The 16938-nt window shown below is 41.3% G+C and overlaps 1 protein-coding gene across 2 annotated transcripts in view; it reads right to left on the bottom strand.

Moving 5' to 3' along the window:
- The window catches only part of GTF2A2 (general transcription factor IIA subunit 2), a 30565-nt gene extending 14405 nt beyond the window's left edge, over positions 1 to 16160 (bottom strand). The window contains exons 1-2 of one of the 2 annotated variants that reach the window (XM_060095273.1): positions 16037 to 16160; positions 787 to 836 (exon numbers count right to left, since the gene is read on the bottom strand). The gene's annotated coding sequence lies outside the window, so the exon portion shown is untranslated. The remainder of the gene's footprint in view (positions 1 to 786; positions 837 to 16036) is intronic. The other variant, XM_060095272.1, reaches the window with a different exon arrangement.
- Positions 16161 to 16938: the final 778 nt, after the last annotated feature.

Below are 16938 nucleotides of genomic sequence, written 5' to 3'. Positions count from 1 at the left end.
TTAATAGCAAGTGTTGGTGAAGATGTGGATTAAAGGGAACCCTTGTGCATTGTTGGTAGGCATGCAAACTGTGGTGCAGCCACTATGGAAAAGTATGGACGTTTCTCAAAAAAGTAAAAGAGAACTCCCATATGATCCAACAATTCCACTTTGGAGTACTTATCGGAAGAAAAAGAAAACACTAACTGGAAAAGATATATGCACCCACATGTTCACTATAGCACTATTCACAATAGCCAAGATATGAAAACAACTTAAGTGTCCATCAAAGGATGAATGGATAAAGAAATTGTGGGATGGGAGACAAGATGGCAGAGTAGAAGGACATGGGTTCACCTCCTCTCACAAAAACACTGCAATCACAACTAACTGCTGAACAACTATTGACAAAAAAAGACTGGAACCTACCGAAAAAGATATCCTATATCCAAAGACAAAGAAGAAACCACATTGAGACGGCAGGAGGGGCACAATCGCAGTAAAATCAAATCCCATACCCACTGGGTGGGCGATCCACAAACTGGAAAATAATGATTACCATAGAGGTTATCTCATAGGAGTGAAAGTTCTGAGCCCCACATCAGGCTCCCCAGCCTGGGGCCGGGTCTGGCAATGGGAGGAGGAGCCCCCAGAGCATCTGGCTCTGAGCGTCTGCGGCTTTTGACTGCAGGAATTCCACAGGACTGGGGGAGACAGAAACTCCACTCTTAGCACACACAAGGTCTTGTGCACACCAGGACCCAGGAGAAAAAGCAGTGAACTCACAAAATCCTGGGCCAGACCTACCTGCTGGTATTGGAGGGTCTTCTGTAGAGGCGGGGAACAGCTGTGGCTCACTGCAGGGACAAAAACACAGGTGGAGGTAGTTCTGGGGAGTACTCATTGGTGTGGGCCCTCCTAGAGGCCGCCATTTTCTCACCAACACTTGGCCCCACCCAACACCCTCTAGGCTCCAGTGCAGGGACACCTCAGGCCAAAGAACTGACAGGGTGGGAACACAGCCCCACCCATCAGCAGACAGGCTGCCAAAAGTCTTCCTGAGCCCACAGCTGCCTGCTAAACACACCTCTTTTCTTTTTTTTTTTTTTTGCAGTACGCAGGCCTCTCACTGTTGTGGCCTCTCCCGTTGTGGAGCACAGGCTCCGGACGCGCAGGCTCAGTGGCCATGGCTCACGGGCCCAGCCACTCCGTGGCATGTGGGATCTTCCCGGACCGGGGCACGAACCCGCATCCCCTGCATCGGCAGGCAGACTCTCAATCACTGCCCCACCAGGGAAGCCCTAAACACACCTCTTGACACAGCCCTGCCCACCAGAGGGACAAGACCCAGCTGCACCCATCAGTGGGCAGGAACCAGTCCCTCCCACCAGGAAACCTGCAAAAGCCTCTTAGACCAGCCTCATCCACAAGGGGGCAGAAGCAGAAGCAAGAAGAACTACAACTCTGCAGCCTGTGGAACAGGACCACAATACAGAAAGATAGACAAAATGAGATATCGGAGAAATATGTCCCAGATAAAAAAACAAAATAAAGCCCCAGAACAACTACTAAATGAAGCGGAGAAGGGCAATCTACCCAAAAAAGATTTCAGAGTAATGATGGTAAAGACGATCCAAGATCTCAGAAAAAGAATGGAAGCACAGACCTAAAAGATGCAAGAAATGTTTAAGAGCAAGCTAGAAGATTTAAGAAGAAACAAACAGAAATGAACAGTAAAATAACTGAAATGAAAATACACTAGAAGGAATAAATAGCAGAATAAATGAGGCAGAAGAACGGATAAGGGAGCTGGAAGACTGAACGGCGGAAATGACTGCCACAGAACAGAGAAAAGAAAAAAGAATGAAAAAAAATAGGACAGTTTAAGAGACCTCAGGACTTTGTTAGATGCACCAACATTCACATTATATGAGTCCCAGAAGGACAAGAGACAGAAAGCACCTGAGAAAATATTTGAAGAGATTAATAGCTGAAAACTTCCCTAACATGGGAAAGGAAAAAGTCACCCAAGTCCAGGAAGCACAGAGTCCCATAAAGGATTAAACCCAAGGAGGAACATGCCAAGACACATAGTAATGAAACTGACAAAAATTAAACACACACAAAAAATATTAAAAGCAACAAGGGAAAAGCAACAAATAACATACAAAAGAATTCCCATAAGGTTATCAGCTAATTTTTCAGCAGAAACTGCAGACTAGAAGGGAGTGGCAAAATATATTTAAAGTGATGAAAGGTAAGAACCTACAACCAAGAATACTCTACCCAGCAAGGCTCTTGTTCAGATTCGACGACAAAATCAAAAGCTTCACACAGGGCTTCCCTAGTGGCGCAGTGGTTGGGAGTCCACCTGCCGATGCAGGGGACACGGGTTCGTGCCCCGGTCCGGGAGGGTCCTGCATGCCGCGGAGCGGCTAGGCCTGTGAGCCGTGGCCGCTGAGCCTGCGCGTCCGGAGCCTGTGCTCCGCAGTGGGAGAGGCCACAGCAGTGAGAGGCCCACGTACCGCAAAAAAAAAAAAAAAAAAAAAAAGCTTCACACAGGCAAAAGCTAAGAGAATTCAGCACCACCAGACCAGCTTTGCAACATATGCTAAAGAAAGTTCTCTAGGCAGACAAGAAAAGGCCACAATGAGAAACAGGAAAATTACAAATGGAAAAGCTCACTGTTAAAGGCAAACATACAGTAAAGGTAGGAAATCATCCACACACAAATATGATATCGAAATCAGCAATTGTGAGGAGAGCACAAATACAGGATATGGGAAATACATTTGAAATTAAGATCAGCAACAGAAAACAATCTTGTTTATGTACAGACTGCTATATCAAAACCTCATGGTAATCACAAACTGAAAATCTACAATAGATACACACACAAAAAAGAAAAAAGGATCCAAACACAACACTAAAGTTAGTCATCAAATCACAAGAGAAGAGAACAAAAGAGGAATGGGAGAAAAAAGACCTAAAAAAAAAAAAAATCCAAAACAATTAAGAAAAGGGCAATAAGAACATACATAAAGATAATTACCTTAAATGTAAATGGAATAAATGCTCCAACCAAAAGACAAAGACTGGATGAATGGATACAAAAACAAGACCCCGTATACACACTGTCTACAAGAGATCCACTTCAGACCTAGGGACACATACAGACAGAAAGTGAAGGGATGGAAAAAGGTACTCCATGCAAATGGAAATTAAAAGAAATTTGGAGTAGCAATACTCATATCAGATAAAACAGACTTTAAAATAAAGAATGTTACAAGAGACAAGGAAGGACACTACATAATGATCAAGGGATCAATCCAAGATATGACAATTGTAAATATATATGCACCCAACACAGGAGCTCCTCAATATATGAAACAAATGCTAACAGCCATAAAAGGGGATATCAACAGTAACACAATAATAATAGTGGGGGACTTTAACACTCCAGTTTCATCAATGAAAAGATCATCCAGACAGAAAGTCAATGAGGAAACACAGGCCTTAAATGACATTAGACCAGGTGGACTTAATTGATATTTATAGAGCATTGAATCCAAAAGCAGAAGAATACACATTCTTTTCAAGTGCACATGGTACACTGTCCAGGATTGATCACATCTTGGGCCACAAAGTGAACCTCGGTAAATTTAGGAAAACTGAAATCATATCAAGCATCTCTTCTGACTACAATGCTATGAGATTAGAAATCAACCATAAGAAAAAAACTGTAAAAAACACAAACACATGGAGGCTAAACAATATGCTACTAAACAACCAATGGATCACTGAAGAAATCAAAGAGGAAATCAAAAAATACCTAGAGACAACTGAAAATGAAAGCACGACGATCCAAAACCTATGACATGTAGCAAAAGCAGTTCTAAGAGGGGAGTTTATAGCACTACAATTTTACCTCAAGAAATAAGAAACATCTCAAACAACCTAACCTTACACCTAAAGCAACTAGAGAAAGAAGAACAAACAAAACTGCAAGTCAGTATAAGGATAGAAATCATAAAGATGAGAGTATAAGTAAATGAAATACAGATGAAGAAAACGACAGAAAAGATCAATGAAACTAAAAGCTGGTTCTTTGAAAAGATGAACCTGATAAACCTTTAGCCAGACTCATCAAGAAAAAAAGGGAGAGGGCTCAAATCAATAAAATTAGAAATGGACATAGTGAGAGAGTGGCATGGACATATATACACTACCAAACGTAAAACAGATAGCTAGTGGGAAGCAGCCACACAGCACAGGGAGATCAGCTCAGGGAGATCAGCTTGGTGCTTTGTGACCGCCTAGAGGGATGGGATAGGGAGGGTGGGAGGGAGGGAGATGCAAGAGGGAAGAGATATGGGAACATATGTATATGTGTAACTGATTCACTTTGTTATAAAGCAGAAACTAACTCACCATTGTAAATAAAGATGTTAAAAAAAAAAGAAATGAAAAATGAGAAGTTACAATGGACACCATAGAAATACAAAGGATTGTAAGAGACTACTACAAGCAACTATATGGCAATAAACTGGACAACCTGGAAGAAATGGACAAATTCTTGGAAAGGTACAACTTTCCAAGACTGAACCAGGAAGAATCAGAAAATATAAACAGACCAATCACAAGTAGTGAAATTGAAACTGTAATTAAAAACTTCTAACAAACAAAAGTCCAAGACCAGATGGCTTCAGAGGCAAATTGTATCAACCACTTAGAGTTAACACCTATCCTTCTGAAACTATTCCCCAACATTGCAGAGGAACACTCCCAAACACATTCTATGAGGCCACCATCATCCTGATACCAAAACCAGATAAAGATACCACAAAAAAAGAAAATTACAGGCCAATATGACAGATGAACATAGATGCAAAATTCCTCAAGAAAACACTTGCAAACCAAATCCAACAACACATTAAAAGGATCATACATCATGATCAAGTGGGATTTATGCCAGGGATGCAAGGATTCTTCAATATCCACAAATCAATCAGTGTGATACACCACACCAATAAATTGAAGAATAAAAACCATATGATCATCTCAACACAGGCAGAAAACGCTTTTAACAAAATTCAACACCCATTTATTTTAAGAACTCTCCAGAAAGTGGGCATAGAGGGAACCTACCTCAACATAATAAAGGCCAAATATGACAAACCCAAAGCAAACATCATTCTCAATGGTGAAAAACTGAAAGCCTTTCCTCTAAGATCAGGAACAAGACAAGGATGTCCACTCTCAACACTATTATTCAACATAGTTTTGAAGTCCTAGTCACGGCAATCAGAGAAGAAAAAGAAATAAAATGAATACAAATTGGAAAAGAGGAAGTAAAACTGTCACTGTTTGCAGATGACATGATACTATACATAGAGAATCCGGAAGATGCTACCAGAAAACTGCTAGAGCTCATCAATGAATCTGGTAAAGTTGTAGCACACAAAATTAATACACAGAAATCTGATGCATTTCTGTACACTAACAACGAAAGATCAGAAGGAGAAATTAAAGAAACAATCCCATTTACCACCGCATTAAAAAGAATAAAATATCTAAGAATAAATCTACCTAAGGAGGCAAAAGACCTGTACTCTAAAAACTATAAAACGCTGATGAAAGAACTTGAAGATGACACAAACATATGGAGAGATATAACATGTTCTTGGATTGGAAGAATCAACACTGTCAAAATGACTATACTAACTAGGGCAATCTACATATTCAATGCAATCCCTATCAAATTATCAATGGCATTTTTCACAGAATTAGAACAAAAAATTTCACAATTTGTATGGAAACACAAAAGACCCCGAACAGCCAAAGCAATCTTGAGAAAGAAAAATGGAGCTGCGGGAATCGGGCTCTCTGACTTCAAAGTGTGCTGCAAAGCTGTAGTAATCAAAACAGTATAGTACTGAAATATACATCAATGGAACAGGATAGAAAGTCCAGAGATAAACCCATGCACCTATGGTCAACTAGTCTATGACAAAGGAGGCAAGAATATACAATGGAGAAAAGACTGTCTCTTCAGTAAGTGGTGCTGGAAAAACTGGACAGCTACATGTAAAAGAATGAAATTAGAACACTCTCTAACACCATACACAAAAATAAACTTGACATGGATTAAAGACCTGAATATAAGACTGGATATTATAAAACTCTTAGAGGAAAACAAAGGCAAAACACTCCCTGACATAAATCACAGCAATATCTTTTTTGACCCACATTTTAGAGTAACAAAAATAAAGACAAAAATGAACAGGTGGGACCTAATTAAACTTAAAAGCTTTTGCACAGCAAAGGAAACCATAAACAAAACGAAAATAACCCAGAGAATGGGAGAAAATATTTGCAAACGAGGCGACCTACAAAGGATTAATCTCCAAAATATACAAACACCTCATGCAGCTCAATATACAAAACAAAGAAAACAATCAAACAATGGGCAGAAGTTCAAAATGGATGTTTCTCCAAAGAGGACATACAGATTGCCAAGAAGCACATGAAAAGACGCTCAAGATCACTGGTTATTGGAGAAATGCAGATCAAAGCTGCAATGAGGGGCTTCCCTGGTGGCGCAGTGGTTGAGAGTCCGCCTGCCGATGCAGGGGACACGGGTTCGTGCCCCGGTCCGGGAAGATCCCACATGCCGTGGAGCAGCTAGGCCCGTGAGCCATGGCCGCTGAGCCTGTGCGTCTGGAGCCTGTGCTCCGCAACGGGAGACGCCACAACAGTGAGAGGCCCGCGTACTGCAAAAAAAAAAAAAAAAGACACACACAAAAGAACACACAAAAATCCCTGAATATAGAGCTATCACATGATCCAGCAGTCCCACTCCTGGTCATATAATTGGAGAAAACTGTAATTCGAGAAGATACATGCACCCCAGTGTTCATTACAGCATTATTTACAATAACCAAGACACAAAAGCAACCTAAATGTCCATTGACAGAGGAGAGGATAAAAAAGATGTGGCATATATACAATGGAATATTACTCAGCCATAAAAACAGAATGAAATAGGGAGAGGGGGAAGATGACGGAAGAGTAAGACGCGGAGATCACCTTCCTCCCCACAGATACATCAGAAATACATCTACACGTGGAACAACTCCTACAGAACACCAACTGAACGCTGGCAGAAGACCTCAGACCTCCCAAAAGGCAAAAAAACTCCCCACGTACCTGTGTAGGGCAAAAGAAAAAAGAATAAACAGAGACAAAAGAATAGGGACGGGACCTGCACCAGTGGGAGGGAGCCGTGAAGGAAGAAAGGTTTCCACACACTAGAAGCCCCTTCGCGGGCGGAGACTGCGGGTGGCGGAGTTGGGGAGCTTCAGGGCCGCGGAGAGCGCAGCAACAGGGGTGCAGAGGGCAAAGCGGAGAGATTTCCGCAAAGAGGATCAGTGCCGACCAGCACTCACCAGCCCCGAGAGGCTTGTCTGCTCACCCGCCGGGGCGGGCCGGGCTTCGGTTGGAGTGAAGGGAGAGGGCTGGCGGCGTGAACACAGCCTGAAGGGGTTAGTGCACCATAGCTAGCCGGGAGCGGGAGCGGGAGCGAGTCCGGAACAAAGCCTGGACGTGCCGAACAGGCAAGAGACTTTTCTTCCCTCTTTGTTTCCTGGTGCGCAAGGAGAGGGGATTAAGCGCGCTGCTTAAAGGAGCTCCAGAGATGGGCGTGAGCCTCGGCTAACAGCGCGGACCCCAGAGACGGGCATGAGGCGCTAAGGCTGCTGCTGCCGCCACCAAGAAGCCTGTGTGCAAGCACAGGTCACTCACCACACCTCCCTTCCGGGGAGCCTGTGCAGCCCGCCACTGGCAGGGTCCCAGGATCCAGGGACAACTTCCCCGGGAGAATGTACGGCGCGCCTCCGGCTGGTGCAACGTCATGCCAGCCTCTGCCGCCACAGGCTCGCCTCGCACTCCGTACCCCTCCCTCCCCACGGCCTGAGTGAGCCAGAGCCCCTGAATCAGCGGCTCCTTTAACCCCGTCCTGTCTGAGCGAAGAACAGACGCCCTCCAGCGACCTACACGCAGAGGCGGGGCCAAATCCAAAGCTGAACCCCGGGAGCTGTGTGAACAAAGAAGAGAAAGGAAAATCTCTCCCAGCAGCCTCAGGAGCAGCGGATTAAATCTCCACAATCAACTTGATGTACCCTGCATCTGTGGAATACCTGAATAGACAACAAATCATCCCAAATTGAGGAGGTGGAGTTTGAGAGCAAGATTTATTATTTTTTCCCCTTTTCCTCTTTTTGTGAGTGTGTATGTGTATGCTTCTGTGTGAGATTTTGTCTGTATAGCTTTGCTTCCACCATTTGTCCATTTGTCTATCTGTCCTTTTTTTTTTTTACTTAAAAAAATTTTTTTTTCTTAATAATAATTTTTTTATTTTACCTTACTTTATTTTCTTTTATCTTCTTCCTTCCTCCCTTTCTTTCTCCCTCCCTCCCTCCCTCTCCCCACCCCTCTTTCTTTCTACTTTTTCTCCCTTTTATTCTGAACCGTGTGGATGAAAGGCTCTTGGTGCTGCAGCCAGGAGTCAGTGCTGTGCCTCTGAGGTGGGACAGCCAACTTCAGGACACTGGTCCACAAGAGACCTCCCAGCTCCATGTAATATTAAACGGCGAAAATCTCCCAGAGATCCCCATCTCAACAGCAGCACCCAGCTTCACTCAACGACCAGCAAGCTACAGTGCTGGACACCCTATGGCAAACAACTAGCAAGACAGGAACACAACCCCACCCCTTAGCAGAGAGGCTGCCTAAAATCATAATAAGCCCACAGACACCTCAAAACACGCCACCAGACGTGGACCTGCCCACCAGAAAGACAAGGTCCAGCCTCATCCACCAGAACACAGGCACTAGTCCCCTCCACCAGGAAGCCTACACAACCCACTGAACCAACCTTAGCCACTGGGGACAGACACCAAAAACAACGGGAACTACAAACCTGCAGCCTGCAAAAAGGAGACCCCAAACACAGTAAGATAAGCAAAATGAGAAGACAGAAAAACACACAGCAGATGAAGAAGCAAGATAAAAACCCACCAGACCTAACAAATGAAGAGGAAATAGGCAGTCTACCTGAAAAAGAATTCAGAATAATGATAGTAAAGATGATCCAAAATCTTGGAAATAGAATACACAAAATGCAAGAAACATTTAACAAGGACCTAGAAGAACTAAAGATGAAACAAGCAACGATGAACAACACAATAAATGAAATTAAAAATACGCTACATGGGATCAATAGCAGAATAACTGAGGCAGATGAACGGATAAGTGACGTGGAAGATAAAATAGTGGAAATAACTACTGCAGAGCAGAAGAAAGAAAAAAGAATGAAAAGAACTGAGGACAGTCTCAGAGACCTCTGGGACAACATTAAACGCACCAACATTCGAATTATAGGGGTTCCAGAAGAAGAAGAGAAAGAGAAAGGGACTGAGAAAATATTTGAAGAGATTATAGTTGAAAGTTTCCCTAATATGGGAAAGGAAATAGTTAATCAAGTCCAGGAAGCACAGAGAGTCTCATTCAGGATAAATCCAAGGAGAAACACGCCAAGACACATATTAATCAAACTGTCAAAAATTAAACACAAAGAAAACATATTAAAAGCAGCAAGGGAAAAACAACAAATAACACACAAGGGAATCCCCATAAGGTTAACAGCTGATCTTTCAGCAGAAACTCTGCAAGACAGAAGGGAGTAGCAGGACATATTTAAAGTGATGAAAGAGAATAACCTACAACCAAGATTACTCTACCCAGGAAGGATCTCATTCAGATTTGATGGAGAAATTAAAACCTTTACAGAAAAGCAAAAGCTAAGAGAGTTCAGCACCACCAAACCAGCTTTACAACAAATGCTAAAGGATCTTCTCTAGGCAAGAAACACAAGAGAAGGAAAAGACCTATAATAACAAACCCAAAACAATTAAGAAAATGGGAATAGGAACATACATATCGATAATTACCTTAAATGTAAATGGATTAAATGCTCCCACCAAAAGACACAGACTGGCTGAATGGAAACAAAAACAAGACCCATATATATGCTGTCTACAAGAGACCCACTTCAGACCTAGAGAAACATACAGACTTAAAGTGAGGGGATGGAAAAAGATATTCCATGCAAATGGAAACCAAAGGAAAGCTGGAGTAGCAATTCTCATATCAGACAAAACAGACTTTAAAATAAAGACTGTTAGAAGAGACAAAGAAGGACACTACATAATGATCAAGGGATCGATCCAAGAAGAAGATATAACAATTGTAAATATTTATGCACCCAACACAGGAGCACCTCAATACATAAGGCAAATACTAATAGCCAGAAAAGGAGAAATCGACAGTAACACATTCATAGTAGGGGACTTTAACACCCCACTTAAACCAATGGACAGATCATCCAAAATGAAAATAAATAAGGAAACACAAGCTTTAAATGATACATTAAACAAGATGGACTTAATTGATATTTATAGGACATTCCATCCAAAAACAACAGAATACACATTTTTCTCAAGTGCTCATGGAACATTCTCCAGGATAGATCATATCTTGGGTCACAAATCAAGCCTTGGTAAATTTAAGAAAATTGAAATTATATCAAGTACCTTTTCTGACCACAACGCTATAAGACTAGATATCAATTACAGGAAAAGATCTGTAAAAAATACAAACACATGGGGCTTCCCTGGTGGCGCAGTGGTAGAGAGTCCGCCTGCCGATGCAGGGGACACGGGTTCGTACCCCAGTCCAGGAGGATCCCACATGCCATGGAGCGGCTGGGCCCATGAGCCATGGCCACTGAGCCTGTGCGTCTGGAGTCTGTGCTCCGCAATGGGAGAGGCCACAACAGTGAGAGGCCCACATACCGCCAAAAAAAAAAAAAAAAAACACATGGAGGCTACACAATACACTACTTAATAACGAAGTGATCACTGAAGAAATCAAAGAGGAAATCAAAAAATACCTAGAAACAAATGACCATGGAGACACGATGACCCAAAACCTATGGGATGCAGCAAAAGCAGTTCTAAGAGGGAAGTTTATAGCAATACAATCCTACCTTAAGAAACAGGAAACATCTCAAATAAACAACCTAACCTTGCACTGAAAGCAATTAAAGAAGAACAAAAAAACCCCAAAGTTAGCAGAAGGAAAGAAATCATAAAGATCAGATCAGAAATAAATGAAAAAGAAATGAAGGAAATGATAGCAAAGATCAATAAAACTAAAAGCTGGTTCTTTGAGAAGATAAACAAAATTGATAAACCATTAGCCAGACTCATCAAGAAAAAAAGGGAGAAGACTCAAATCAATAGAATTAGAAATGAAAACGGAGAACAACTGACACTGCAGAAATACAAAAGATCATGAGAGATTACTACAAGCAACTCTATGCCAATAAAATGGACAACCTGAAAGAAATGGACAAATTCTTAGAAACGCACAACCTGCCAAGACTGAATCAGGAAGAAAGAGAAAATATGAAGAGACCAATCACAAGCACTGAAATTGAAACTGTGATTAAAAATCTTCCAACAATCAAAGTCCAGGACCAGATGGCCTCACAGGCAAATTCTATCAAACATTTAGAGAAGAGCTAATACCTATCCTTCTCAAACTCTTCCAAAATATAGCAGAGGGAGGAACACTCCCAAACTCATTCTACGAGGCCACATCACCCTGATGCCAAAACCAGACAAGGATGTCACAAAGAAAGAAAACTACAGGCCAATATCACTGATGAACATAGATGCAAAAATCCTCAACAAAATACTAGCAGACAGAATCCAACAGCACATTAAAAGGATCATACACCATGATCAAGTGGGGTTTATTCCAGGAATGCAAGGATTCTTCAATGTATGCAAATCAATCAATGTGATACATCATATTAACAAATTGAAGGAGAAAAACCACAGGATCATCTCAATAGATGCAGAGAAAGCTTTTGACAAAATTCAACACCCATTTATGATAAAAACCCTGCAGAAAGCAGGCATAGAGGGAACTTTCCTCAACATAATAAAGTCCATATATGACAAACCCACAGCCAACATCGCCCTCAATGGTGAAAAACTGAATGCATTTCCACTAAGATCAGGAACAAGACAAGGTTGCCCACTCTCACCACTCTTATTCAACATAGTTTTGGAAGTTTTAGCCACAGCAATCAGAGAAGAAAAGGAAATAAAAGGAATCCAAATTGGAAAAGAAGAAGTAAAGCTGTCACTGTTTGCAGATGACATGATACTATACATAGAGAATCCTAAAGATGCTACCAGAAAACTACTAGAGCTAATCAATGAATTTGGTAAAGTAGCAGGATACAAAACTAATACACAGAAATCTCTTACATTCCTATACACTAATGATGAAAAATCTGAAAGTGAAATCAAGAAAACACTCCCATTTACCATTGCAACAAAAAGAATAAAATATCTAGGAATAAACCTACCTAAGGAGACAAAAGACCTGTATGCAGAAAATTATAAGACACTGATGAAAGAAATTAAAGATGATACAAACAGATGGAGAGATATACCATGTTCTTGGATTGGAAGAATCAACATTGTGAAAATGACTCTACTACCCAAAGCAATCTACAGATTCAATGCAATCCCTATCAAACTACCAATGGCATTTTTCACAAAACTAGAACAAAACATTTCACAATTTGTATGGAAACACAAAAGACCCCGAATAGCCAAAGCAATCTTGAGAACGAAAAATGGAGCTGGAGGAATCAGGCTCTCTGACTTCAGACTATACTACAAAGCTACAGTAATCAAGACAGTATGGTACTGGCACAAAAACAGAAAGATAGATCAATGGAACAGGTTAGAAAGCCCAGAGATAAACCCACGCACATATGGTCACCTTATCTTTGATAAAGGAGGCAGGAATGTACAGTGGAGAAAGGACAGCCTCTTCAATAAGTGGTGCTGGGAAAACTGGACAGGTACATGTAGAAGTATGAGATTAGATCACTCCCTAACACCATACACAAAAATAAGCTCAAAATGGATTAAAGACCTAAATGTAAGGCCAGAAACTATCAAACTCTTAGAGGAAAACAGACAGAACACTCTCTGACATAAATCACAGCAGGATCCTTTTTGACCCACCTCCTATAGAAATGGAAATAAAAAAAAAATAAACAAATGGGACCTAATGAAACTTCAAAGCTTTTGCACAGCAAAGGAAACCATAAACAAGACCAAAAGACAACCCTCAGAATGGGAGAAAATATTTGCAAATGAAGCAACTGACAAAGGATTATTCTCCAAAATTTACAAGCAGCTCATGCAGCTCAATAACAAAAAAACAAACAACCCAATCCAAAAATGGGCAGAAGACCTAAACAGACATTTCTCCAAAGAAGATATACAGACTGCCAACAAACACATGAAAGAATGCTCAACATCATTAATCATTAGAGAAATGCAAATCAAAACTACAATGAGATATCATCTCACACGAGTCAGAATGGCCATCATCAAAAAATCTAGAAACAATAAATGCTGGAGAGGGTGTGGAAAAAAGGGAACACTCTTGCACTGCTGGTGGGAATGTGAATTGGTACAGCCACTACGGAGAACAGTATGGAGGTTCCTTAAAAAACTACAAATAGAACTACCATATGACCCAGCAACCCCACTACTGGGCATATACCCTGAGAAAACCATAATTCAAAAAGAGTCATGTACCAAAATGTTCATTGTAGCTCTATTTACAATAGCCAGAAGATGGAAACAACCTAAGTGTCCATCATCGGATGAATGGATAAAGAAGATGTGGCACATATATACAATAGAATATTACTCAGCCATAAAAAGAAATGAAATTGAGTTATTTGTAATGAGGTGGATGGACCTAGAGTCTGTCATACAGAGTGAAGTAAGTCAGAAAGAGAAAAACAAAGACTGTATGCTGACACATATATATGGAATTTAAGAAAAAAAAATGTCATGAAGAACCTAGGGGTAAGACAGGAATAAAGACATAGAGCTACTAGAGAATGGACTTGAGGATATGGGGAGGGGTAAGGAAGCTGTGACAAAGCGAGAGAGTGGCACGGACATATATACACTACCAAACGTAAGGTAGATAGCTAGTGGGAAGCAGCTGCATAGCACAGGGAGATCAGCTCGGTGCTTTGTGACCACGTAGAGGGGTGGGATAGGGAGGGTGGCAGCGAGGGAGACGCAAGAGGGAAGAGATATGGGACCTTATGTATAACTGATTCACTTTGTTATAAAGCAGAAACACACCACTGTAAAACAATTATACTCCAATAAAGATGTTAAAAAAAATAGAATGAAATAATGCCATTTGCAGCAACATGGATGGACCCAGAGATTGTCATACTGAGTGAAGTAAGTCAGACAAAGACAAATATCATATGATATCACTTATATGTGGAATCTACAAAAATGGTGCTAATGAACTTATTTACAAAACAGAAACAGAGTCACAGATGTAGAAAACGAATTTATGGCTACCGGGGGAAAAGCGGGGGGATAAATTGGGAGATTGGGATTGACATATACATACTACTACATATAAAACAGATAACTAATAAGGACCTACTGTAAAGTACAGGGAACTCCACTCAAAACTCTGTAATAACCTATGTGGGAAAAGAATCTTAAAAAAAAAAAAATAAGTGGATATATGTATAACTGATTCACTTTGCTGTACACCTAAAACTAACATAACGTTGTAAATCAACTATATCCGCCCCCCAAAAAAAACCCCAAGAAGGTGCATGCACTTTTCTTTCACTGCAGCATTATTTACAATAGCCAAGATACAGAAACAATCAAAGTGTCCATTCATGGATGAATGGATAAAAACAATGCGGTATATAGAATGGAATATTATTCAGACATTTAGAAAAATGAAATCCTGCCATTTGGCACAATGTGAATGGGCTTTGAGGTCATTACACCAAGTGAAATAAGTCAGAGAAAAAAACACCACATGATCTCACTTACATGTGGAAACTAAAAAACAAGAGAAGAAAATTAAGCTCATAGATAAAAGATTGAGAGTTGGGGAAAAGGATGGGTGAAACTACAAACTTGCAAATATAAAATAAGTAAGTCATGGGGATATAATGTACAGGATGGTGACCAGAGTTAATAATACTGCATTGCATATTTGAAAGTTGCTAAGAGAGTAGATCTTAAAAGTCCTCATCATATGAAAAAAATTTTTTTTTCAACTATGTTTGGTGACGGATGTTAACTAGACTTATTGCGATCTTTTCACAATGTGTACAAATATTGAATCATTATGCTGTACACCTGAAAGTAATGTAGTTAAGTTATGTCAATTATACCTCAATAAAAAATAATTTTAGAAATAGCTATGTTATTTAAATGCTAGTTTAAGTTACTTGCTTTAATAATCTTAGATTTCTAAAAATTCCTTGTGAAATGTTTTATTTTTTCAGATGTGGTATGAGCCACGTAAATTTAGTATTACTCCATTTTGCAGTTTAGAAAATTAAAGTAGAAGGCTCCACATTCGGAAGTAACCTGATAGTCCTAGTCTTTCTTGAGCAAACCATCCAGTTTAAATTCATTCCGGTACGAGTTCACATGAGGTTGAAAAGCAGACTTCAAGCACCGAAGACACACAGAATGAGACACTTAAGAAACGCCGGCCCCCACCCCGGCAAGCCCGCCCCGATACTGTGGGGAAAAATCACCATGTAAGCTTTAAGACTTCCACCTGGCTAAAAATACGGTGCTGGGCTGAGGACCCCTGCCCCCCAATCCCCCACCCTCCGGACTGTTCACATGGCGCCCCGAGTACAACAAGCCTCCCAGCCGCCTCCCTTTCCTTTCCTTCCCTTCCCACCCCGGTAAGCGCCGCGGGGTCATCCCGGCAGCAAAGTCGGTAACGGGCCGAACGCAGGCCGAAAAGGCCCTCGCAGAAGACCCAACGGACGCAATGCCTGCTCTGAATGGTGGCAGAGAGCGCGGGCCGGCTCACCCAGTACCTGTGGAAAAGGCGCTTCCCGCCTCGGAGCCGACAGAAGTGGGTCGGCCAGAAACCCAGCAAGAGATACCTTCTTCGCCGGAGTACCTCTCCGGCCGCCGCAGAGAAAGCAGCGTTAGGTCGACGACCCGGAAGCACTCGCAGAAGCTGGAAATGGCGTAGGCCCGTGAGCCCCGCCCATTCCTGCTCCCGCCAACCACTCAAGTCTTGTGAGAGGGGAGGGATGTGGAGAGAGGAGGAGCGTGGGGCCGCAGTTTTCAAGCCTCAGACCGCTGAACAGGTTTAGCTCCCAAGTAATTCACCAGGTTCACTAAATCGTTAATAAGAGAATTACAATTTTACAGACTCTTCACTGTTAGACGCACAAGTAGAAAATGTAAGGCAGTCACATTTTATTTCTCAAGTGTGTTCAGCGTAATACTGTTGAAGACCCAGTAATACAAAATTGAAGACAAATTCTTAAGTTTATAGCCAAGTATTTCTTAACGAAACAGGGCGGCAATTCATTTAACCCTGCAAGCGTTTAGTTTGTGAATCACAGAATTTCAATTCGGGAGAATCTGTATTTAAAATTTATGCTTAATGCAAGACAAATACTTCAGTTTGTATTTGCGTTTACGTAATCCCAAACGGTATCCTAACTGGATTAAAGGCAGCAGTAATGTGCACAGCTGTTTGCCGTTAAGCAGTTGAACAGTGATTAAGGAGTAAATGCAAAACAACTGCAACCAACTTGAACCTCTGCGCAGGTCCACAGAGTAAACAGGTTATTTTTTATGCCGTGTTTTCAGCCACTTATTGAACTGATTTCATTGGTGGATTCCCCATAACTAAAATAATTCTAAACTATGAAATACAAAGTGTGCTTATAGTTAAGATAATGTTTAAAATTGAAGCAGGATG

This window comes from Mesoplodon densirostris, chromosome 4 (assembly GCF_025265405.1).
Source record: "Mesoplodon densirostris isolate mMesDen1 chromosome 4, mMesDen1 primary haplotype, whole genome shotgun sequence".
Classification (NCBI taxonomy): domain Eukaryota; kingdom Metazoa; phylum Chordata; class Mammalia; order Artiodactyla; family Ziphiidae; genus Mesoplodon; species Mesoplodon densirostris.
Note: the sequence above shows the minus strand (reverse complement) of the source record. Positions and strands in the feature narration are given on the sequence as shown.